This window comes from Gorilla gorilla, chromosome 21 (genome assembly GCF_029281585.2).
Source record: "Gorilla gorilla gorilla isolate KB3781 chromosome 21, NHGRI_mGorGor1-v2.1_pri, whole genome shotgun sequence".
NCBI lineage: Eukaryota > Metazoa > Chordata > Mammalia > Primates > Hominidae > Gorilla > Gorilla gorilla.
In genome coordinates, this window is record NC_073245.2 from 66041985 (window position 1) to 66064537 (window position 22553).

The window sequence follows — 22553 nt, forward strand, 5'->3', positions numbered from 1 at the left end:
GGTAGCCCAAAGGGACTAAGACAGACATGTCGAATGATTTTGGCGTAGTGATCAAAATTGTGCTAGGATTAAGTTTCTGGAAGAAAGAAATTTTGAAAGAAAAAAGTGAAAGTGCTTGCTTTCTAGTTTGGAACCATGATTTCGGATTCCCTGGTCCTATGGCTCTTTGCACTTCCCCTACACCTTTCCAATGATTGCTTCATTTACTCAAACCAAAACCAAAACCAAAACCAAAACAAGCCCCAAGTCCCCCAAACCTGTTAAAAGATACCAGTGGAGCATTGGCTATGTGCAAACTCTGTGACAGGCACCGGGAATGAGACACCAAGGCAGATAAAAGTCTTACAATCTAATCAAATGGAAGCACACACCAAAGAAATACTTTCACAACTAATCGTTTAATTACCATGCTTTCCCCACAAAACATTTTATTACTATAATTGATATTTTACTTACCATTTTTGGCAACATTAATCAAATAATAAATTTCATCTGGAAGAACAAGCCAGCAAAATAGACAAGGAAATTCACAAAGGGTAATAACAAAATAGTAATCTTGACATATTCAATATATTTGTAAGCAAAACAAAGTGACATTGCCTTAAAATATAGAGAGGTATCAACAGAAAAACAGAGAAAACTCCTGAAAGAGTTCAACTCATTATATAAATTTTAATTTGGTTGCAGTTAATTACCATTTTCAATTTGCTGTGAAGAGAAATATACATGGGATGCAATGAGACTATGTCTGAGTTGCATCCAAACTTCTAACCTACCCCGTCTACCTGTGATTTCTTTTCCATTTGCCTCACTGTAGTGTATTGGCTAAACATGTAGACAGGTAGATCTGACTACAGGGTTTCAGATCTGGTTTTGGCCCTTCCTGGATGTGTAACCTTGGCTAAGTTACCGAACCTACCTGAGCCATAGGTCCCTCAGCTGTCGAGTGAAAATAATAGAAGTACCTACTCCTAGGCTTATCATGAAAATCAGATGAGATGATCTGAGTGAAAGCACTTAGCCTTGGAATGGAGCACACAGCAGGTGCTCAATTAAGGCTAGTTGTTATTATTAGTCTCTGAAAGTGATCTCTACATTGTTCTCTCCCCCATGCAGGGAGGCACTGAATTAACTTACTCAAGATGCGACAAGGAACATAGTTTGGAGACTGACTTAGCACTGACCTGCCCCTGTCAGAGCCTGGACATTGTTCAATAGCTGTGCATTTTGGGGCAAGCCACACAACCCCCCGGGAGACCCCATTGCCCTCATCTACAAAAGGAAGATGATAAATCCCTTTGACAATTAGAGCTAATAAGTAGAAAACACTTAGCTCAGGAAATGTCCGCTGCTGTTATTATTATTTTTTAAATTTGTATTTTTTTGTAATTTTATTGGCGCCTCTTTTCATTATACAGCTGCTGCTATTATTACATTCATATTTTTTTAGGCTCTGTAAAAAACATAATAATGCCTGACTATGTCTTTTAATCCCACAGATTTAGTGGCGTTTATGCCTCAATTTGAAAGTGGAATTTCAAAGTCCACTGAAAGTCTTTCTCTGAAGAGTGAATTGTCTTTATCCCTTAGCGTCTCTCCTGAAAGCTCTTATTTGGTGAGTAAATTTACAAGACGGGTGCTAGATAAGGGATTCATGTGGAGTTTGTCCTTAAAACACTTCTTTAATCTCTGCAGTTGCTGTGGAATTTGTGTCATTTTTGCTTGGGTGATCAGATTACATTTCATAAACAATATCCCCTATGTTTAAAAATCTTTAAACAGCCACTTGGAAGTAGCTTGACGTGGACTACAGTTAATGCCTTGTTTAATGTGGCTCCTCCGTGGTAGACAGGGCTGACAATCAACTGCATATGCCCGCGTCAGACTCCTAAGTAGATTTCTATATTTTACAGAATTTTTTTTCTTATTTGAACTAGTTTTTTGGTTTTCTAATATCTCATATAGGATAATTTTGGTACAACGATGGTTCTTGTAAGCTTCCAAAAATTGGAATCATTTTTATTGCTCTTTTGCCCTTGTTAAATCTTGGTTTTCTTCATCCAGAACTTTCTTTTGAGACAGGGTCTCACTCTGCTGCCCAGGCTAGAGTGCAGTGCTGCACTCTCGGCTCGCTGCAGCCTCAACCTCCCAGGCTCAAGCCATCCTCCCACCTCAACCTCCTGAGTAGCTGGGACTACAGATGTGTGCCACCAAACCAGGATTCTAGAGAGAGATATATACACACACACACACACACACACACACACACATATACACACACACATATATATACATATATATACACACACACATATATACACACATATATACACACATATATACACACACACATATATATACACACACACATATATACACACACACACACACACACATATATATACACACACACACATATATTCTTTTTTTTTTTTTTTTTTTTTTGAGACGGAGTCTTGCTTTGTCGCCCAGGCTGGAGTGCAGTGGCGCGATCTCGGCTTGCTGCAACTTCCATCCCCCAAGCAATTCTCCTGCCTCAGCCTCCCAAGTAGCCAGGATTACAGGCATGCGCCACCATGCCCGGCTAATTTTTCTGTTTTTAATAGAGACAAGGTTTCACCATGTTGGCCAGTCTGGTCTCAAACTCCTGACCTCAAGTGATCCACCCGCCTGGGCCTCTCAAAGTGATGGGATTACAGGTGTGAGCCATCGTGTCCGGCTGTATTTTTTAAAATAGAGATGAGGTTTCACCATGTTGGTCAGGCTGGTCTCAAACTCTTCAGCTCAAGTGGTCTGCCCACCTTGGCCTCCCAAAGTGCTGGGTTTACAGTTTTGAGCCACTGTGCCCAGCCAGAACTTTCAAACATCAAAATTGCCAGCTCACTCTGACCCTTCCCCACCTTAATCACCCTGGGAATGACTGGGGAGAACTGGATATTTTATTTTCTTAACATGGTAAAACCCCATCTCTACTAAAAATACAAAAATTAGCTGGGCATGGTAGTGCACGTGCGTCTGCCTCTGTTCACTGCAACTTGACCTGGCCTTAGGGTTTTTTGCCCTTGCTTTTCCCTGGGTCTCTACAGTTCTGCCTCCAGACCTTTGCCTGGCTTTTTTTTTTTTTTTTTTTTTTTTTTTTGAGACAGAATCTTGCTCTGTTGCCAGGCTGGAGTGCAGTGGCGTGGGATCTCAGCTCACTGCAACCTCTGTCTCCTGGGTTCAAGCGATTCTCATGCCTCAACCTCCCGAGTAGCTGGGACTACAGGTGCGCACCACCACACCCATCTAATTTTTGTATTTTTAGTAGAGATGGGGTTTCACCATGTTGGCCAGGATGGTGTTAATCTCCTGACCTCGTCATCTACCTGCCTCGACCTCCCAAAGTGTTGGGATTACAGGTATGAGCCACCGCGCCTGGCCTGCCTGGCTCTTTTCTAACTGTTCCTGTTCAGCAAAAATGTCGCTTCCTCCAGGAGCCTTCCCTGATGTCCCCTGCCCTGCTTCAGTGGCTTCGTAGCACTGAGCAGTATCTGGAATTGTCTTTTCTATTTAATTCTAACATTGTTTTTCCCCTCCCCTTCTAGAACAGGGTAGAATAGAAGCTGTCAATCTCAACACTATTGACAGTTGGGACCAGGTAACTTTTTGTTTCAGGGGCCGTTCTGTGCCTGACAGGGTCTGTATGTAGTGTGTCCCCGGCCTTCACTCACTGGATGCCACCAGCAGCTTCTCCTTGCCCCCCGCCAGCTGGACAATAAAAAATGTCTCCAGATATTACCAAATGTCTTCTGGGGCAAGGGGGCAAAATTGCACTGATCTAGAATTTAAGGTCTTTTTTTTTTAAGAGACGGAGTCTCGCTCTGTTGCCCAGGCTGGAGTGCAGTGGCACAATCTCGGCTCACTGCAACCTCTGCCTCCTGGGTTGAAGTGATTCTTCTGCCTCAGCCTCCTGAGTAACTGGGATTACAGGCACACACCACCACGTCTGGGTAATTTTTGGAATTTTTAATAGAGACAGGATTTCACCATGTTGGCCAGGCTGGCCTCGAACTCCTGACCTCAGGTGATCCACCCATCTCAGCCTCCCAAAGTGCTGGAATTACAGGTGTGAGCTACTGCGCTCGGCAATATCTGTCTGATTTTAGCTCCTGTTTTCTTAACCACTCTGCCATAGCACTTCTGTTAAAGCTATTCGGCAACAAATAAATCTTTTTTAGCATTAAAAATACAAAAAATCATGCTAAAAGATGCCCAGGGCTTCTGTTATTATGACCTATGCTTCCTTCTTGTGTCTTTAAAAACATTCAATTGTTGCTGTTTATATTTTCTCTATTTTAAAATTTTAAACCATCCCCGCACAGCTTGCCTGGAAACTATTGACACTGAAACATATAGGTTAAATTCATACAAGCTGGCCTATTATAGTCTTCCTGCAAAATGCACAGTGAATTGCAAATGTTTGCATTTCCCATTAACAAGAAAATTAGTGTCTCTAGAAACAGTAGTCTTCTCTGGACCAGCATTAAATGCCTGTTTTGTTCTTTTCAAGTTGCTCGAGTTCATAATGGGGCTTTGGTCGTCATATCTTTTTTTCTTTCTTTTTTTTTTTTTTTTGATACGGAGTCCCGCTCTGTTGCCCAGGCTGGAGTGTGCAATGGCGTGATCTCAGCACACTGCAACCTCCGCCTCCAGGCTTCAAGTGATTCTCCTGCCTTAGCCTCCCCAGTAGCTGGGACTACAGGCGACCGCCACCACGCCCGGCTAATTTTTTTGTATTTTTAGTAGAGACGGGGTTTTGCCATGTTGGCCAGGCTGGTCTCTAACTCCTGACCTCAGGTGATCTGCCTGCCTGAGCCTCCCAAAGTCCTGGGATGACAGGCGTGAGCCTCAGTGCTCAGACTGGTCCTGGTATCTTTCACTTACTCTTCACGATTGTGTGTGACTTCTTTTCTGGTGGCAGGATTGGTTACAACCTCCTCCATTAAGCCTGAATTAATCTTTACTCTCTGATTCCTGGACCATATCCTTGAATGCTTGCATCCTAACATCCGGTAAGACACCTCTGTACTGCCTTTTTCATCCTGGCAAATCACAAACTCATACTTCCAGCACTTTGGGAACAAACTTCTGCTACAGGACACAAATGCATGGCTGCTAGGAAGCTCTTGGTGCCTGAAAACATATGCCAGGACTCAGAGCACAGGTGTGTGTGTGCGTGTGCATGTGTTGGATTGTTATAAATTTATTAATTTATTTTGGGAGTTTTTGGAAAAGGTAGTAAAACAGCCTCACAGGGAATCACTACTGTTCAGGGAAGTATTAAATAGAAAATGATTGGGCTGGGCACGGTGGCTCACGCCTGTTATCCCAGCACTCTGGGAGGCCACGGCGGGTGCGAGATCAGGAGTTTGAGACCAGCCTGGCTAACATGGTAAAACCCCTTCTCTATCTAAACTACAAAAATTAGCCAGGCATGGTGTCATATGCCTGTAATCCCAGCTACCCGGGAGGCTGAGGCATGAGAATCGCTTGAACTTGGAGGCGGAGGCTGCAGTGAGCTGAGATTGTGCCACTGCACTTCAGACTGGGTGACAGAGCGAGACTCTGTCTGAAAAAACAAACAACCAAACAAGCAAACAAAAAAAAAAAACGAAAAAAGAATGAGTGAATCTTTATGTATTTTAAAAGGTATTGGCCAGGTGCAGTGGCTCATGCCTATAATCCCAGCACTTTGGGAGGCCAAGGCGAGCGGATCATGAGGTCAAGAGATCGCGACCATCCTGGCCAACATGGTGAAACCCCATTTCTACTAAAAATACAAAAATTAACTGGACCTGGTGGTGTGCACCTGTTGTCTCAGCTACTCAGGAGGCTGAGGCAGGAGAATTGCTTGAACCTGGGAGGTGGAGGTTGCAGTGAGCCGAGATCGCACCATTGCACTCCAGCCTGGCAACAGTGGGAGACGCCGTCTCAAAAAAAAAAAAAAAAAAAAGGGAAAGGTGTCAGTCGTGCTGGCTCTGATTCGGATTTCCATTTAGCCTCACAGTTCTTCAGTGAGATCCAAAGTCGGGAGGCATGCTGGTGTAGGGCAGAGGTCAGCCCACAGGTCAATCCAGGTTGCTGCCTAGTTTTGTAACTTAAAGATCATGTTTGAGCTGCATATTTGAGTAGGATTTTGCCATGCAGATGGGGAAGCAAGAACATTCTAAGATGGCCTAGCAAACTCCAGTCTGGGGGCCAAACCTGTCACACTGCCTGTTTTTATAAATAAGATTTTTTATCTGAACACAGCTACACTCATTTATATATTGTCTCTGATTGCTTTTACTCTACAATGGCAGAGACTGGATGGGCTCCAATGACTAAAATATTTACTGTCTGATCCTTTACAGAAAAAAAAAAAAAAAAAAAAAATTCCACCCCTGGTGTAAGGCTTAAACATTTAGGCTATGAATCAACAGCCTGTGTTCAAATTCCAGCTCCACCAACTGACTTCTGTGTAACCTTGGTTACACACTTATAAAATGGAAATATGAATTCCTCTGGGTTGATGTGAGAAGTAAATTCAGTAATCCTAGTAAGTGCTTACTCAGTGACAGTTATTATGATTCATCCAAATTAAAGAAGATTTTCAGAGGCTTCCCATAGTCTTAATGCCCTAGATTATAATCATACTAGATGTTCTCTGTCCTTATAAAAATTAAACATCTAAAATATTTGAGGAATTTGGGCAGCCACCTTTCCTGTTCCAGGAATGAAAGGTTCATAAAATACTGGCAGTACATTTTCAGTTATTTGATGTTGATTAATAGAGTCATGGAAACGTAGAAGGTCTCCAGGGGTGTGCCCTGGGACCCTGTCTTTGATCTATCCTGAATATCATTTTGATTCAGGACTAAAGAATTAAGGTTTTCAGATGCAATTTCTAGGAGACAAAATATTGGTATTACAGGATCAAGATTCACAATGGTCTCCATAGCTTCAAATGAAGGATTGGAAGAAATAAGAGAGCATTTACCAGGGATTGATGTGGATTCTGGCATCAATTACTCACGTCTGGGAATGGGGAGACTTGGCCAGACAGCAGTTTCTGGGAAGTAGTTCTGGGGCTTCTAGTTGGCCACAAGTTCAATTTGAGCCAGATGCATACAGCTGCCGACAAGCAAAGAATCTTAGGCTGCATTAATGGAGTCAGGATATGCCTTGTGGGCTCCAAGGACAATAAAGAAAGAAAACAATTTGAATGAGCTAGGCAACCCATGTTTGCAGAATGGAGGTTCGTTATGGAAACAAAGTACAATTTTTAAATGAGGATCCTGCCAAAGTTTCATAGGTTGAGGGGGCGGTGGGGGAAGAGGCGAGTTGATGAGTGATCTGGGAACTATGTCATAATGAGGAATGGCTGAAGGATTTAGGGAGTTTCCCAGGAAAAGAGATGACCACAAGGGAAGAAAGCTTTGGGAAACCACTGAAGGTCTTCCGTGTGGAAGAAGGTGCCTTATTATCTCTATTGCTTTTTGGCAAAACTTGGAGAAAATAAATGTGAGGTACTTATCTTTTGGGATATCAGCTCGGCTCACAGTGTTTCTTGTATCCCTGCCCTGAGTCCACTGTCTCAGCTAAGGGGAGTCCCTGGAAGCCATATTTGTTCTTCATAACCCTGTTGATAGCTGATCCAACAAGAGATGAATGCCTGCTGGAAACTAGAACAGTCGAGTTCTCTACCCCAGGGAACATGGAAGTTGCCTTGAGGACTGTCAGTCGGCCTCTTTGAATAGTTGGATCTGTAAGGTATAAATCTGAGCACAAAGGTAGACATTTTCCACCATGACAATGCACCGACAGAGAAAGTCAATCTACGGTGAAAAGAATGAGGCCAAGATGCAGAGAAGCAGGAATGAAAAACAGAAGGCCAGGCCGGGCATGGTGGCTCACACCTGTAATCCCAGCATTTTGGGAGGTTGAGGTGGGCGGATCACCTGAGGTCAGGAGTTTGAGACCAGCCTGGCCAACAGGTTGAAACACTGTCTCTATTAAAAATACAAAAATTAGCCGGATGTGGTGGCGCATGCCTGTAATTCCAGCTACTTGGGAGGCTGAGGCAGGAGAATCGCTTGAATCCGGGAGGCGGAGGTTGCAGTGAGCTGAGATTGCACATTGCACTCCAGCCTGGGTGACAGCAAGACTCCATCTCAAAGGAAAAAAAAAAAAAGAAGAAAAACAGAAGGTCTTGCTGGTTGGATTATTTTATTTTGTTCATTTACTTATTTTTTTGTAGATATAGGAACTTTCTATGTTGCTAAGGCTGATCTTGAATCCCTGGCCTCCTGCCTCAGCCTCCCAAAACACTGGGATTACAGGCATTCAGCCACCATGCCCAGCCTGGTCAGGTTCTTTTTAGCTTCCCATCTCCTGGTTTCAGTCCTTCCTAAGGCCTAATCACCTTCCTGGACTTGGGCTTCACGAGATATCTTTTTGTTCTTGTTATAAATTCTCCCTTTTTACTTCTGCTAGTTCAACTAGGTTTCTTCATGTACAACCAAAAGTGTCATAGCTATATCAGAGTACAGTAGAGAGTAGCTCAGTAGATGGAAGACGTGGTGAATCTGTTCAGCCACTTGAGAGAGTTACTTCAAGAAGTTAAGGCTATGGCCGGGCGAGGTGGCTCACGCCTGTAATCCCAGCCCTTTGGGAGGCCGAGGCAGGCAAATCACAAGGTCAGGAGTTCGAGATCAGCCTGGCCTATATGGTGAAACCCTGTCTCTACTAAAAATACAAAAATTAGCCAGACGTGGTGGCAGGCTGAGGCAGGAGAATTGCTTGAACCCGGGAGGCGGAGGTTGCAATGAGCCGAGATGGAGCCACCACTGCACTCCAGCCTGGGTGACAGAGCGAGACTCTGTCTCAAAAAAAAAAAAAAAAAAAACAAAACAGAAGTAAGGCTATTTCCTGGGAGCACACAGGTGGAAGTGAAATAACCCTAGATAACTGGGAGGCATAATGAAAGCTTGGGCTTGAACTTCAGAAAAACTTGGCATTAATTTTAAGCACCACCACCACTTTCTAGCTGGGACCTTGGACAGTGGTCTTAACTTTTACTGAGCCTATTTCTTGTGCAAGATGGGGAGAATACGGCATACCTCATAGAATGGTTGAGGATGAAATAAGCTACTCTATTAGTTTCCTATTGCTACTGTAAGAGATTGCCACAAACTTAGTGGCTTAAAACAAATTCAGAGGCCGCCACGGTGGCTCGTGCCTGTAATTTCCACACTTTGGGAGGCTGAGGTGGCCAGATTGCTTGAGCCCAGGAGTTCAACACCAGCCTGGGCAACATGGAAATACCCCGTCTCTAGTTTTTGTATTTTTTTTAATACAAAAAGTTAGCCAGGTGTGGTGGTGCACACCTGTGGTCCCATCTACTTGGGAGCCTGAGGTGGGAGGATCTCTTGAGCCTGGGAAGCGGAGGTTGCAGTGAGCTGAGGCTGGTACCACTGCACTCCAGCCTGGATGACAGAGCGAGACTCTGTCTCAAACAAAACAAAAGGAAACAACACAAAAATTAAGGCCAGGTGCGGTGGCTCACTCCTGTAAATCTCAGCACTTTGGGAGGCTGAGACAAAAGGATCCTAGGCCAGGAGTTTGAGACCAGCCTGGGCAACACAGCCAGACTCCATCTCTACAAAAATGAAAGTTAAAATAATTAGCCAGGGATAGTGGTGCACACCTGTATTCCCAGCTACTCCGGAGGCTGAGGTGGGAGGATTGCTTAAGCCTAGGAGTTAAAGGCTGCAATGAACTATGATCATCACTGCACTCCAGCCTGGGTGACACAGTGAACAGTGAGACTTTGTCTCAAAAAAAAAATTTTTTTTAATTCTTAATTAGGAGGTTATTATTTATTTATTTATTTATCTGAGACGGAGTCTCACTCTGTTACTCACGGTGGAGTACAGTGGTGTGATCTCAGCTCACTGCAACCTCCGCCTCCCAGGTTCAAGTGATTCTTGCGCTTCAGTCACCTGAGTAGCTGGGATTACAGGCGTTTGCCACCATGTCCAGCTAAGTTTTGTATTTTTAGTAGAGATGGGATTTCACCCTGTTGGCCAGGCAGGTTTTGAACTCCTGACCTCAGGTGGTCCACCCTCCTCGGCCTCCCAAAGTGTTGGGATTACAGGCGTGAGCCACCGAGCCCGGCCATTATTTTAATAGGATTCTTTCTGGCGAATGGTGAGATTTCCATGAAGGATCTTAAAGGACAAAGACTCAGTTGATCTTGGTTTCCACACCTCACTTCATCATTTAACTGTGTGATGGTAGGTAAGGTTAATGCACCTTTCTGAAGCTATATCCTTATCTGTAAAGCATGTGTTCATAGTTTTTCTGGTAGGGTTTCTATGACAATATAATTGCAGGCGGAAGCACTTTCTATAGCACCATACAAATATTACTTACAATTCATAGATAATTCACCAAAAGATTAATCAGTAGGTGAACAGCACAGAGACTGTGACCCTCTTGTGGACAAAAAGGTGAGATTAGATGCAAAGTTTCCAACTCAGCTCACAATCGTTCTTCTACCCCTGCCCTGAGTCCACTGTCTCAGCTGAGGGGAGTCCCTGGAAGCCATATTTGTTCTTCGTAACCCAGTTGATAGCTGATCCAACAAGAGATGAATGCCTGCTGGAAACTAGAACAATAGACTTCTTTCCCCCAGGGAACATGAAAGTTGCCTTGAGGACTGTCAGTCGGCCACAGCAAAGGCAAAGTTTCCAGATAAAACGAGGCACCTGCCAGGTCTCTAGGCTGGAGCGAAGCCATCATTGCACAACTTCAAATGTCCCAGAACAAAGATAGACATTGGCTGGCTGGGAAGCAGCTGTTGTTCTGCCTCGGGGTGACAGGCGTCATTTTCTTGAGTTGCTAGCTCATGGTAAAGGTCTGCTTTCTATAGTGGAGACCTAGATGTGCAAGTCCCAGCAAGCCTGGGGCTTGGGGGATCCGGGTGCTAGCTGTGGTTTGATCACCCATCATCTATGGCCTTAGGACTTTTTTTTTTTTTTGAGATGGAGACTTACTGTCACCAAAGCTGGAGTGTAGTGGCATGATCTCGACTCACTGTAACCTCCGCCTCCCGGGTTCAAGCAATCCTCCTGCCTCAGCCTCCCTAGTGGCTGGGATTACAGGCACTCAACACCATGCCCTGCTAGGTTTTTTATTTTTAGCAGAGACGGGGTTTCGCCATGTTGGCCAGGCTGTTCTCAAACTCCTGGCCTCAAGTGATATGCCCACCTTGGCCTCCCAAAGTGCTGGGATTACAGGAATGAGCCACCATGCCCAGCCGGGACTTTTTCCTTTTCTGGAATCAGTTTTCCCACCTGGCAAAGGGGCAAATTGGATGAGATCATGTAATCTATGGTTTATGTAGTTATTTTAATAAATAGACCAAAAAGAGACAAGGGAATTCCTTGCCAACATGTAGAATTTTTCGTATTTTCTTAAGTGGTCCTGGAGGTATCTGAACACCACAGTAAAATGTAAATGAAACTGTTTTATAATATTCATGTTCTAAAAGTTAAAATTTCAGGCCAGACACCGTGGCTCGCGCCTGTAATCCCAGCACTTTGGGAAGCCGAGGCAGGTGATCATCTGAGGTCGGGAGTTCGAGACCAGCCTGACCAACATGGAGAAACCCCGTCTCCACTAAAAATACAAAAAAATTCTCCTGCCTCAGCCTCCTGAGTAGCTGAGATTACAGGCATGCATCACCACGCCCGGCTAATTTTTTTGTATTTGTAGTAGAGATGGGGTTTCACCATGTTGATCGGCTGGTCTTGAACTACCGACCTCAGGTGATCTGCCCACCTCGGTCTCCCAGAGTGCTGGGATTACAGGCGTGAGCCACCATGCCCGGCCTTTTTCTTTCTTTCATTCTTTTTTTTTTTTTTTGAGACAGAGTCTTGCTCTGTTGCCCAGGCTGGAGTGCAGTGGTGTGATCTCAGCTCACTGCAACCTCAACCTCTTGGACTCAAGCGATCCTCCCACCTCAGCCTCCCAAGTAGCTGGGGCTACAGACGCACCACCACGCCCAGCTAATTTTGTTTATTTTTTGTACAGGCTAGGTCCCACTATGTTGCCCAGGCTGGTCTTGAACTCCTGGACTCAAGCAATCCTCCTGCCTCGGCCTCCCAAAGTGCCGGGATTATAGGCATGAGCCGCTGCACCCAGCCTTAATTTTTCAAGAAAAGCCTGGAAACTAGGTTTTTATATCACAGCTTTTTATTTTGAAATATTGGCAAAAAATTTAAATATTATTTCAGTTGGCATAATGTCCTCAAGGTTCATCCATGTTGTAGCATTTTATTTTATTTATCTTTTGAGACTGAGTCTCACTCTGTCACCCAGGCTGGAGTGCAGTGGCACAATCTGCAACATCTGCCTCCCAGCTTCCAGTGATTCTCCTTCCTCAGCCTCCTGAGGAGCTGGGATTACAGGTGCATGCCACCATGCCCGGCTAATTTTTGTATTTTTAGTAGAGATGGGGTTTCACCAGATTGGCCAGACTGGTCTCGAACTCCTTACCTCAAGTGATCCACCTCCCTCGGCCTCCCAAAGTGTTGGGATAACAGGCGTGAGCCACCATGCTGGCCATGTTGTAGCATTTTAATGTTGAATAATGTTTCATTATATATATGTACTGCATTTTTGTTAATTCATTAATCTAATGATGGATATTTGGGTTGTTTCTACCTTTTGACTATTGGGAATGATGTGGATATAAATATTGATGTACAAATATCTGAGTCTCAGTTTTCAATTCTTTTAGATATATATATCTAGGAGTGGAACTGCTGAATTATGTTCTAATTCTGTATTTACCTTTAAGATTTTTTAACTTTAAACATTTTAATCTGTATTTAATGGAAAAACATAAGAAAGGAAAAATATCCCAGAGGAAAAATATGCAAATAAATTCTACCTCTGGTTGATATACAGTTATTAATAACAAAACTAGTGTGAGTTTAGAGAGAATGTTTAGCAAACACAGATAAATTAAAAGAAAAAAAATTACCAAAAACCCTGTATCTGCAAAACAACCACTGTTAATAGTGATCTTTATTTTCGGAGAATACAAATATAGATCAAGATTAATAGTGAAAATAAGGCCAGCATTTAGAACAGTATATGTAAAATCATTATTTAAAAACAAACAAGGCCGGGTACGGTGGCTCACACCTGTAATCCCAGCACTTTGGGAGACCGAGGCGGGCAGATCACCTGAAGTCAGGAGTTCAAGACCAGCCTGGCCAACATGGTGAAACCCCGACTCTACTAAAAATACAAAAAAAATTAGCCAGGCGTGGTGGTGGCGGGTGCTTATAATCCCAGCTACTCAGGAGGATGAGGAAGGAGAATCGCTTGAACCTGGGAGGTGCAGGTTGCAGGGAGCCGAGATCGTGCCATTGCACTCCAGCCTGGTCAACAAGAGCGAAACTCTGTCTCAAACAAACAAACAAACAAACTAGGCCAGGCACGGTGGCTCACGCCTGTAATCCCAGCACTTTGGGAGGCCGAGGTGGGAGAATCACTTGAGGCCAGGAGTTCAAGACCAACCTGGCCAACATGGTAAAACCCTGTCACTACCAAAAATACAAAAATTAGCCAGGCACGGTGGTGCGCACCTGTAATCCCAGCTATTTGGGAGGCTGAGGCAGAAGAATTGCTTGAGGCTGGGAGGCAGAGGTTGCAGCAAGCTGAGATCGTGCCATTGCACTCTAGTGTGGGAGACAGAGTGAGACCCTGTCTCAAAACAAAAAAAAAACAACCCCCGCCCCGAAAAAAAAACCCTAAAACAAAACAAAAAAAAAAAAACAAACAAAGCCAAGATCTCTCTGAGGTTGTGCCAAGCCCACTGTGCTTTTTCTCATTTATCTTGGCTTCTGAAAGAAAGGAATGCTATTATGACCACTTTACAGTGGGAAAGGTAGTGTCATAGGGCTTCTACATCATGTGTCAGAGCTGGGATTTGAACCCAGGCCGTCCCAGTGCCCATGTTTACCTGTAGGCACAGCAGCCTCACAGATGTCACATCACACACAGTGTTTGCAAAATTTATCTCAACTTTTGTTGTGATGAAACATTTCCGACAAATACTTTTCTGCAAAATAATTTTTTAACCACCGCACACCATTCCAGGGATGGGCGTATCAATCCCATACATCTCTATTGATTATGTCTCCATGATTTCATGTTTATACTATTACATCAATGAGGTGAATAGCATTGTCTATATATATTTGCATGCATTCTCATTTTTTTTTAGGATAAATTCCCAGAAGTGGAATTGCCCAATAAAACAAAAAAGACTTCAAGCCATTTGATACACACTGCCAAGCTGGCTCTCAGAAAATTGTGCTAATTTACATTTCTAACATCAGTATATAAGAGTGCTTTCTTCTATGTGTTACTAACACTAGTTATTAACAATGGAAATTCTTTTGCAAATCTTATAGTTCAAAATATTCTTATTATATATTACCTTATTATTCATGATATTTTCTGGTAAAATTAAAATACTAACCATACCAAGAGTGGGCAAGAATGTAGAGGGACTTGGCCAGGCACAATGGCTCACACCTGTAATACTAGCACTTTGGGGGGCCGAGGTGGGTGGATCATTTGTTGGGAGTTCAAGACCAGTCTTGCCAACATGGTGAAACCCCATCTCTACTAAAAATTTAAAAATTAGCTTGGCATGGTTGTGTGCGCCTGTAATCCCAGCTACTCGAGAGGCTGAGGCGGGAGAATCGCTTGAAACTGGGAGGTGGAGGAGGTTGCAGTGAGCCGTGATTGCACCACTATACTCTAGCCTGGGTGACAGAGTGAGACTCCATCTCAAAAAAAAAGCTGCCATGGGGGCTCATGCCTGTAATCCCAGCACTTTGGGAGGCCGAGGTGGGTGGATCACCTGGGGTCGGGAGTTCGAGACCAACCTGACCAACATGGAGAAACCCTGTCTCTACTAAAAATACAAAATTAGCTGGGCGTGGTGGCGCATGCCTGTAATCCCAGCTACTCAAGAGGCTGAGGCAGGAGAATCACTTGAACCTGGGAGGCGGAGGTTGTGGTGAGCCGAGATGGTGCCGTTGCACTCCAGCCTGGGCAATAAAAATGAAACTTCGTCTCAAAAAAGAAAAGAAAGAAAGAAAAAGAATGTGGAAGGACTGGAACTCTCATATACCACTGGTAGGAAAGAAAGATGTTGCAACCATTCTGGAAAATAGTTTGACAGTTTCTTTAAAAGTTCAATGTCCATCTACCCTATGATCTAGCCATTTCATGCCTTTGTATTTATCCAAGAGAAAAGGAAATAGATGTCCATACAAAGAGTTGTACACAAATGTTTATAGTGGTTTTAATTGTAATAACTTCAAACTGAAAATAAACCATATGTCCATCAACAACTTAATAGATAAACAAATTGTGGTACATCCATACAATGGAATAGCACTCAGCAATAAAAATAAATGAACTATTGATACATGCAATGACATGAGTGATTCTCAAAATTATTATGCTGAGTGAAAGATGCCAGACAACAAAGAGTACATACCATTTGATTCCATTTGTATAAACACTAAAAAGTATACACTAATCTCCATTTAGTGACACTAACCTATAATGACACTAATCTATAGTAAAGCAGACCAGTGGTTGCCTGGTAATCGGCGGGAGGAGCAAAATAAAGTAATTACAAAGAAAACTTTTGGACTAATGGATATGGTCACTATATTGATTTGTGGTGATGATTTCATGGTCATATACATAGAACAGAACAAAACAAATTGTACCTTTTCAATATGTGTAGTTATTGTATGTTAATTACATGTCAATAAAGATGCTTTAAAAAATCCCCCCAGATAGGCCAGGTGCAGTGGCTCATGCCTATAAGCCCATCACTTTGGGAGGACAAGGTGGGAGGATTGCTTGAGCTCAGGAGTTTGAGACCAGCTTGGGCAACACGGCGAAACTGTCTCTACCCAAAATACAAAAATTAGCTTGGCATGGTGGTGCATGCCTGTGGTCCCAGCTACCTGGGAGGCTGAGATGGGAGGATTGTGGGAGCCTGGGAAGTTGAGGCTGCAGTGAGTCTTGATGATGATTGGGTGAGAGAGTGAGACCCTGTCTCAAAAAAAAAAAAAAAAAAAAATTCCCCTCAGGACGGTTGGCCCTACGTACGTGCAGATTCTGTATCCATGGATTAACTCAACTCAACTGAAAATATTTGAAAAAAAAAAAAGATGATTGCCGGGCGCAGTGGCTCACGCCTTTAATCCCAGCACTTTGGGAAGTTGAGGTGGGTGGATCACCTGAGGTCAGGAGTTCGAGACCAGCCTGACCAGCATGGAGAAACCCCGTCTCTACTAAAAATACAAAAAAATTAGCCGGGCTTGGTGGCACATGCCTGTAATCCCAGCTATTCAGGAGGCTGAGGCAGGAGAATCACTTGAACCCGGGAGGCGAAAGTTGTGTTGAGCAGAGATTGTGCCATTGCATTCCAGCCTGGGCAACAAGCGTGAAACTCTGTCTCAAAAAAAAAAAAATAATAATTGCATCTGTACTGAACACGTACTGACTTTATTTCTTGTCGTTTCCTGAATAATACTGTACAACAACTGTTTATATAGGCTTACGTGTTATAAGTAATCTACAGGTAACTTAATGTGTACAGGAGGATGTACATAAGCTGTATGCAAATATACCTTTTTCTTTTGTTTTTTGAGACAGGGTGTGTTTCTGTTGCCCAGGCTGGAGTGCAGTGGCAAGATCTTGACTGACTGCAATCTCCACCTACTGGGCTTAAGCCATCTTCCCACCTCAGCCTCCCAAGTAGCAGGGACTACAGGGGGACGCCATCATGCTGAGCTAATATTTGTACTTTTTGTAGAGGTGAGGTTTTGCCATGTTGTCCAGACTGTGCTGGAACTCCTGAGCTGAAGTGATCCGCCAACCTTGGCCTCCCAAATACACCTTTTTCTGTCAGGAACTTGAGCATCTGTGGATTTTGGTATCCGTGGGAGGTCCTGGAACCAATCCCCCAGGGATATGGAGGGACAACTGTATTACAATATTCTCATTGTTTTACTTATTGTTGTTGTTTACTAAGCAGGCGCACTGAATATGGTCAGGCAGGCTGCCAATTTCACGGTTCTCTATTTGGAGTGTCTGTTTCCAAATAGACACCCCCCCGAAGCTGTGGAATGGGGCAGCTTCGCCAATAAGCTGAACATCATGGCATCTACTGATCAGCCTTTTATATTTCTTTTTATGGGTATTGCCTTTATTTTGAGGATTTTCCATCTGTAAGCTCTCTTTATATAGGCTATTAGGCGTCTGTCATACATGTTGCAAAGATGTTTTCCGGCTTTGCAATTTGGAGTTGACTTTTGACACCGATGAACCAGTGACAATTACTTCTGATCCGATAACTTATTTGTTGGCAAAGCATGGTCCTGTGAATTCCTTTCTTGGCACCTAGGATCATTGCTTCAGCGTCTGTTCTTTTAGAAAACAGGTTTGTCCAGCAACTTGTATTTGTCATCTTCCTTGTGATTTGTTTGATCAAGTACTTTGTCTGTTAAGTTGAGTTGCTGCTGGCTTTCAGGTCAAACGCATTAGGCTTTAATAGGCATTCTGAAGTGCTTACCAAACCCAGCTCTGTAGTAAAGCAACTGTTAAGAGTTCTTCTTTTCTCTTTTCCTTCTCCTACTTTTATTCCAGTTTGTTGAATTCCTCCCATAATCTGCCTCTGGGTTAAAGGCTTTACGTTATCTTTTCACATCTAATTCTCATAACCTTGTGATCCTAGGTGTGGTTAGTTCCGTTTTTTATTTAAGGAAACTAACTTGTGGAGAAGTAAAAAAAAAAAAAAAAAAAATTCTACCCAGAATCACATGGGTAGCAGGTGAGGAAAGTGACTTTTGAACTTAACACTAGTCAGACTCCAAAAGTCAAGCTCTTAACCTTCACCCTACTACCTCTAACTTACCCTGGCTTTCAGTGAGTTGCTTGTGTGTTTCTTCATCTTTTAACCCTGATAAAGAGATTTGGCGCACGTTAGGACCTGAGATCTATTGGGTTGAGAAAGAGAAAGAATATTCTATGTGGGGTGGGCTGAGGAGGTGTTTCCAAAATGTTTCCACTTCAGTTTCATACACAAACATACAATGGATGAAAAAGCAGGAAGGCAATAAGCTCACTTTGTTACACACTCCTCTGCAATCAGGTTGTACATAATGCCGCTACGAGCATCTTCTCAACCTCAGCACTGTTGACATTTTGGGTGGATAATTCTTTGTTTTGTGTTGCTGTCGTGTGCCTTGGATATTTAGCAGCATCCCTGGCCTCTACCCACTAGATGCCAGTAGCACCTCCACCCCTGCTGTGACAACGGAAAATGTTTCCAGACACTGCCAAATGTCCTCTGGGAGGAAGAATCGCCCCTGGTAAACACTCAGTGGCCTATGATTAATAAAGGCTTAACAATGCCTTTCACAGCTCCAAAGAAATATCCATAGATTACAAGGCTAATAAAGATACACTGGGTCATGTATTTCTCTCCTTCTCTCTCTCTTTTTTTTTTTCCCGCTAGCAGAATTTCCTAGTGGAAGCTAAATGTTTGATTAGCACACTTAGAAACCGTAGAAATGTTTATTTAAATATATGGCTAACACAAAGAAAACATTTTTATCATTATTTTCTCATTGCAGATAATTTTTTTTTTTTTTTGAGGTGGAGTTTCGCTCTTGTTGCCCAGGCAGGAGTGCAATGGCATGATCTCAGCTCACCACAACCTCCGCCTCCCGGGTTCAAGTGATTCTCCTGCCTCAGCCTCTCGAGTAGCTGGGATTACAGGCATATGCCACCACACCCGGCTAATTTTGTATTTTTAGTAGAGGCGGGGTTTCTTCATGTTGATCAGACTGGTCTCGAACTCCTGACCTCTGGTGATCCGCCAGCCTTGGCCTCCCAAAGTGCTGGGATTATACGTGTGAGCCACTGTGCCCGACCATTACGGATAATTTTTATTGAACTCATACTGTTTGCCAGTCCCAATGCTAAATCCCTTACTATGTCATTTATCTCATTTATGACTCACAGGTTTTAAAAATAGACATGAATGTTATGCCCATTTTACTGATGAGGAAATTGAGATTTACAAACATTAAATAACTTCTTTTAAGATCACTGGAAAGATTAATGCCGCTGAAAACTTAACCCAAGTTTGTTTTACACTGGGGTTTATTTACACTACTGACTTCCAAAATTAATATTCATCCACAGTAGGACAATTAAACACAATCATTAAAAACAAAATGAAGACTATAAAATCAGTGCTATCTTACCACTCAGCAATAATCTGTATTGACATTTTGCTGTGAATTCATTCAGTCTTCATTCTCTGCATTTAAAAACATATATGCTTTAGAAAAAATGAAACATGTTTAATATCCTATGTTTTTTCTTTATATTTGGGACTACTTTTCCATCATGATGTTAAACATTCTTTACTAAGTACCATTTAAAAGGGCTATATAAAAATTAAGAAAATTAACCAGACATGGTGGCATGTACCTGTAGTCCCAGCTACTTGGGAGGCTGAAGTGGGAGGTTTCTTTGAGCCAAGGAGTTAGAGACCAGCCTGGACAACACAGTGAGACCCCCACCTCTAAAAAAATAAAAATATTTAGCCAGGGGTAGTGGCGTGTGCCTGTTGTCTCGACTACTTGGGAGGCTGAGGCAGGAGGGTTGCTTGGGCCCAAGAGTTTGAGGCTGTAGTAAGCTATGATCGTGCCACTGCACTCCAGCCTGGGTGACATAATGAGACCCTGTCTCAAAATGAATGAATGAATAAATGAAAGGGCTATTTCATATTCTATCAGGGAACATTTAAACAGTCTCCCATTGCCAGACATTCTGGTTGTATTTTTTCCTCTCTCCCTCTCTCCTTCTCCCACCCTCTCTCTTTTTCTTTCTTTTTCATGTTATTTACACAAGATAAATTCCTAGCAGTGAAATACTGGAGTAGAAGTAATCCTATGTATTTTGAAGAGTGCCGATGTCATCAAAAAGTGATATATTTTTAAGGCTCATGATGCATGCTGTCAAATGCATCCCCCCTAAATGTTGTACTGATTTACATTTTACCTGCATTAGATGGATGGATATACTTTTTTCTTCCAAAAAACAAAGGGCTTCTAACTAATTAAAAACAAAAAAACATGGCCGGGCATGGTGACTCATGCCTGCAATCCCAGCACTTTGGGAGGCTGAGGTGGGCGGATTACCTGAGGTCGGGAGTTCGAGACCAGCCTGGTCAACACTGCAAAACCCTGTCTCTACTAAAAATACAAAAATTAGCCGGGTGTGGTGGCACATGCCTGTAGTCTCAGCTACTCGGGAGGCTGAGGCAGGAGAATCCCTTGAACCCGGGGGGCAGCGGTTGCAGTGAGCCAAGATCACACTACTGCACTTCAGCCTGGGCGACAGAGCGAGACTCCATCTCAAAAACAAACAAAAAGATACACACACATATGCATATTCACACACACACACACGCTTGTAGATATCACAGAGAAAGTCATATTGCCTTTTATTTGCATTTCTTTGCTAGTAATAGTTCTTTATGAAACATGAGAAATTTATGCACTTAACAAGAAGTAGTGGGGGAGTAGTAGTTAAAGATAGACTCTGCAATATGAGGAATAGTGAGACCCATTTCACAGATGAAAAAGCGTGTAGACCTAAAATGTTAATGTGTATATTTAATTATACAACATAACTGCAAATCAATGTAAGAGAATAGGTTTAAACTCCTTACAAACATAGTTCTTATATATCTCATAAATCTGAACCCTAAGACGAAAGCAAATTGACAAATTAATACAAACAAAACTATGAGGACTTGGAAACCCAAATTAGCAGCAATAATTTCATATGTGGATGAAACAACTGCACAGAAGTGCAATCTCTGTAAGCAGTGTGGATGCCTTGTTATGGCACTTTCTGAGTCTGCAATGACTCAGTCCATCCTCCACTTTTCTCCTGAATCACGAAAAACAAAGCATTCCTGCTGGCACAAATGCATCCTTTACATGCCTATCCTGCCTCTTTCTTCTTCCCATTCACTCCACAAGTAAAGTAATATAACTTGGGGTCATTTATTGTAAACCCAAGTACACAATTAAGTGGGATGTTTAGTTAGCATACGGAAATATTATTTTTAGATCATTTGCGAAAGAGAATGGAAATGTAAACTACTTTCTTATAGGAAACTAAAACCCATTTAGCTAAATGTTGAAAGCATAGGCCAAGGATGAGACAGACTGAGCAAGTCAGAGCCACAGTGTTCTTATCTGTGAAATGGAGGAAATAATAGTTACCCCATAGGTTGTAGTAGATTGAGTCAGAATAATGCAGGTAGGCTGCTTATGACATGCAAACTATTATTAAAACATGTTTTCCATTCATCAGTTGGTTTCTTAGAGACAACCCAGATTTTCGTCTTCTTTTTTTTTAGACAGAGTCTCGCTCTGTCGCCCAGGCTGGCGCACAGTGGCGCAATCTTGGCTTACTGCAACCTCTGCCTCCTGGGTTTAAATGATTCTTGTGCCTCAGCTTCCCGAGTAGCTGGAATTACAGGCGCGCGCGCTACCATGCCTGGTTAATTTTTTTGTATTTTTAGTAGAGATGGCATTTCGCCATGTTGGCCAGGCTGGTCTCGAACTCCTGAGCTCAAGTGATCCGCCTGCCTCGGCCTTCCAAAGTGTTGGAATTACAGGCGTGAGCCACCATGCTGGTATCTCTTTTTGGCTGTATCTCTTTTTCCCTCCCTGTATCCATACCCTTTGCACATACTACCTTTGTGATCTCTTCCAGGAAGAAGTGAGATCTACTTCCCACACCTTGAATAGCAGCTGGATTTTTGTCTTGCTTTGGCCAACGGAATCCTGTTGTATTTAAGGAGAAATGTTTCATTCCAAAACAAGACCACAGATTATTTTAAAAGTCCCCAAAGCAGGAGATCTGTGTTCCATGATCCCCCCCGCCCCTGCATTTGCTCCACTCAGCCAAGGGCTAGCTGGAGTGTTTTTACACCAAGATTTCTGTTCGTTTTCATTGATACAATTCAGTTGCACAGAGCGCTTCTTAATCTCTCTGCTCAGATAATTGGATGTGTTTCGAGTGATTTTCTAAGTGAGAGAATCAGTGGTTTCTATGCAGCATAAACACCAGGAACCTGATTCACAACTTTCTTAGTGGAGTCTGACATCTACAGAAGCCTCCCTGCGGATCTTGACTCTCCTTCCTGGCATCTGACTCCAGGAAGGTGGCGTCTGAACCACCTCCTGCCAACAAAATCCTGGGAGAATAAAGCTGGACCCATTCAAGGCGAAATTCCCCATAGCCACAGCAAGCTGGAATGAATTTACATGCACATTTAGTTGATATTTCCTGCTTGTCTCTTGAACATGTAAATGGATGCTACTCCC

General features: G+C 43.0%; 1 long non-coding RNA gene across 1 annotated transcript; it reads right to left on the bottom strand.

The window, feature by feature from the left end:
* Positions 1-17008: 17008 nt before the first annotated feature.
* LOC129529079 (uncharacterized) lies at positions 17009-21991 on the bottom strand. The gene is made up of 3 exons (XR_008674471.2): positions 21922-21991; positions 19407-19462; positions 17009-18094 (listed from the first exon to the last, which is right to left on the bottom strand). It is a non-coding gene; the product is annotated as an uncharacterized lncRNA (long non-coding RNA).
* Between the last annotated feature and the right edge of the window lie 562 nt (positions 21992-22553).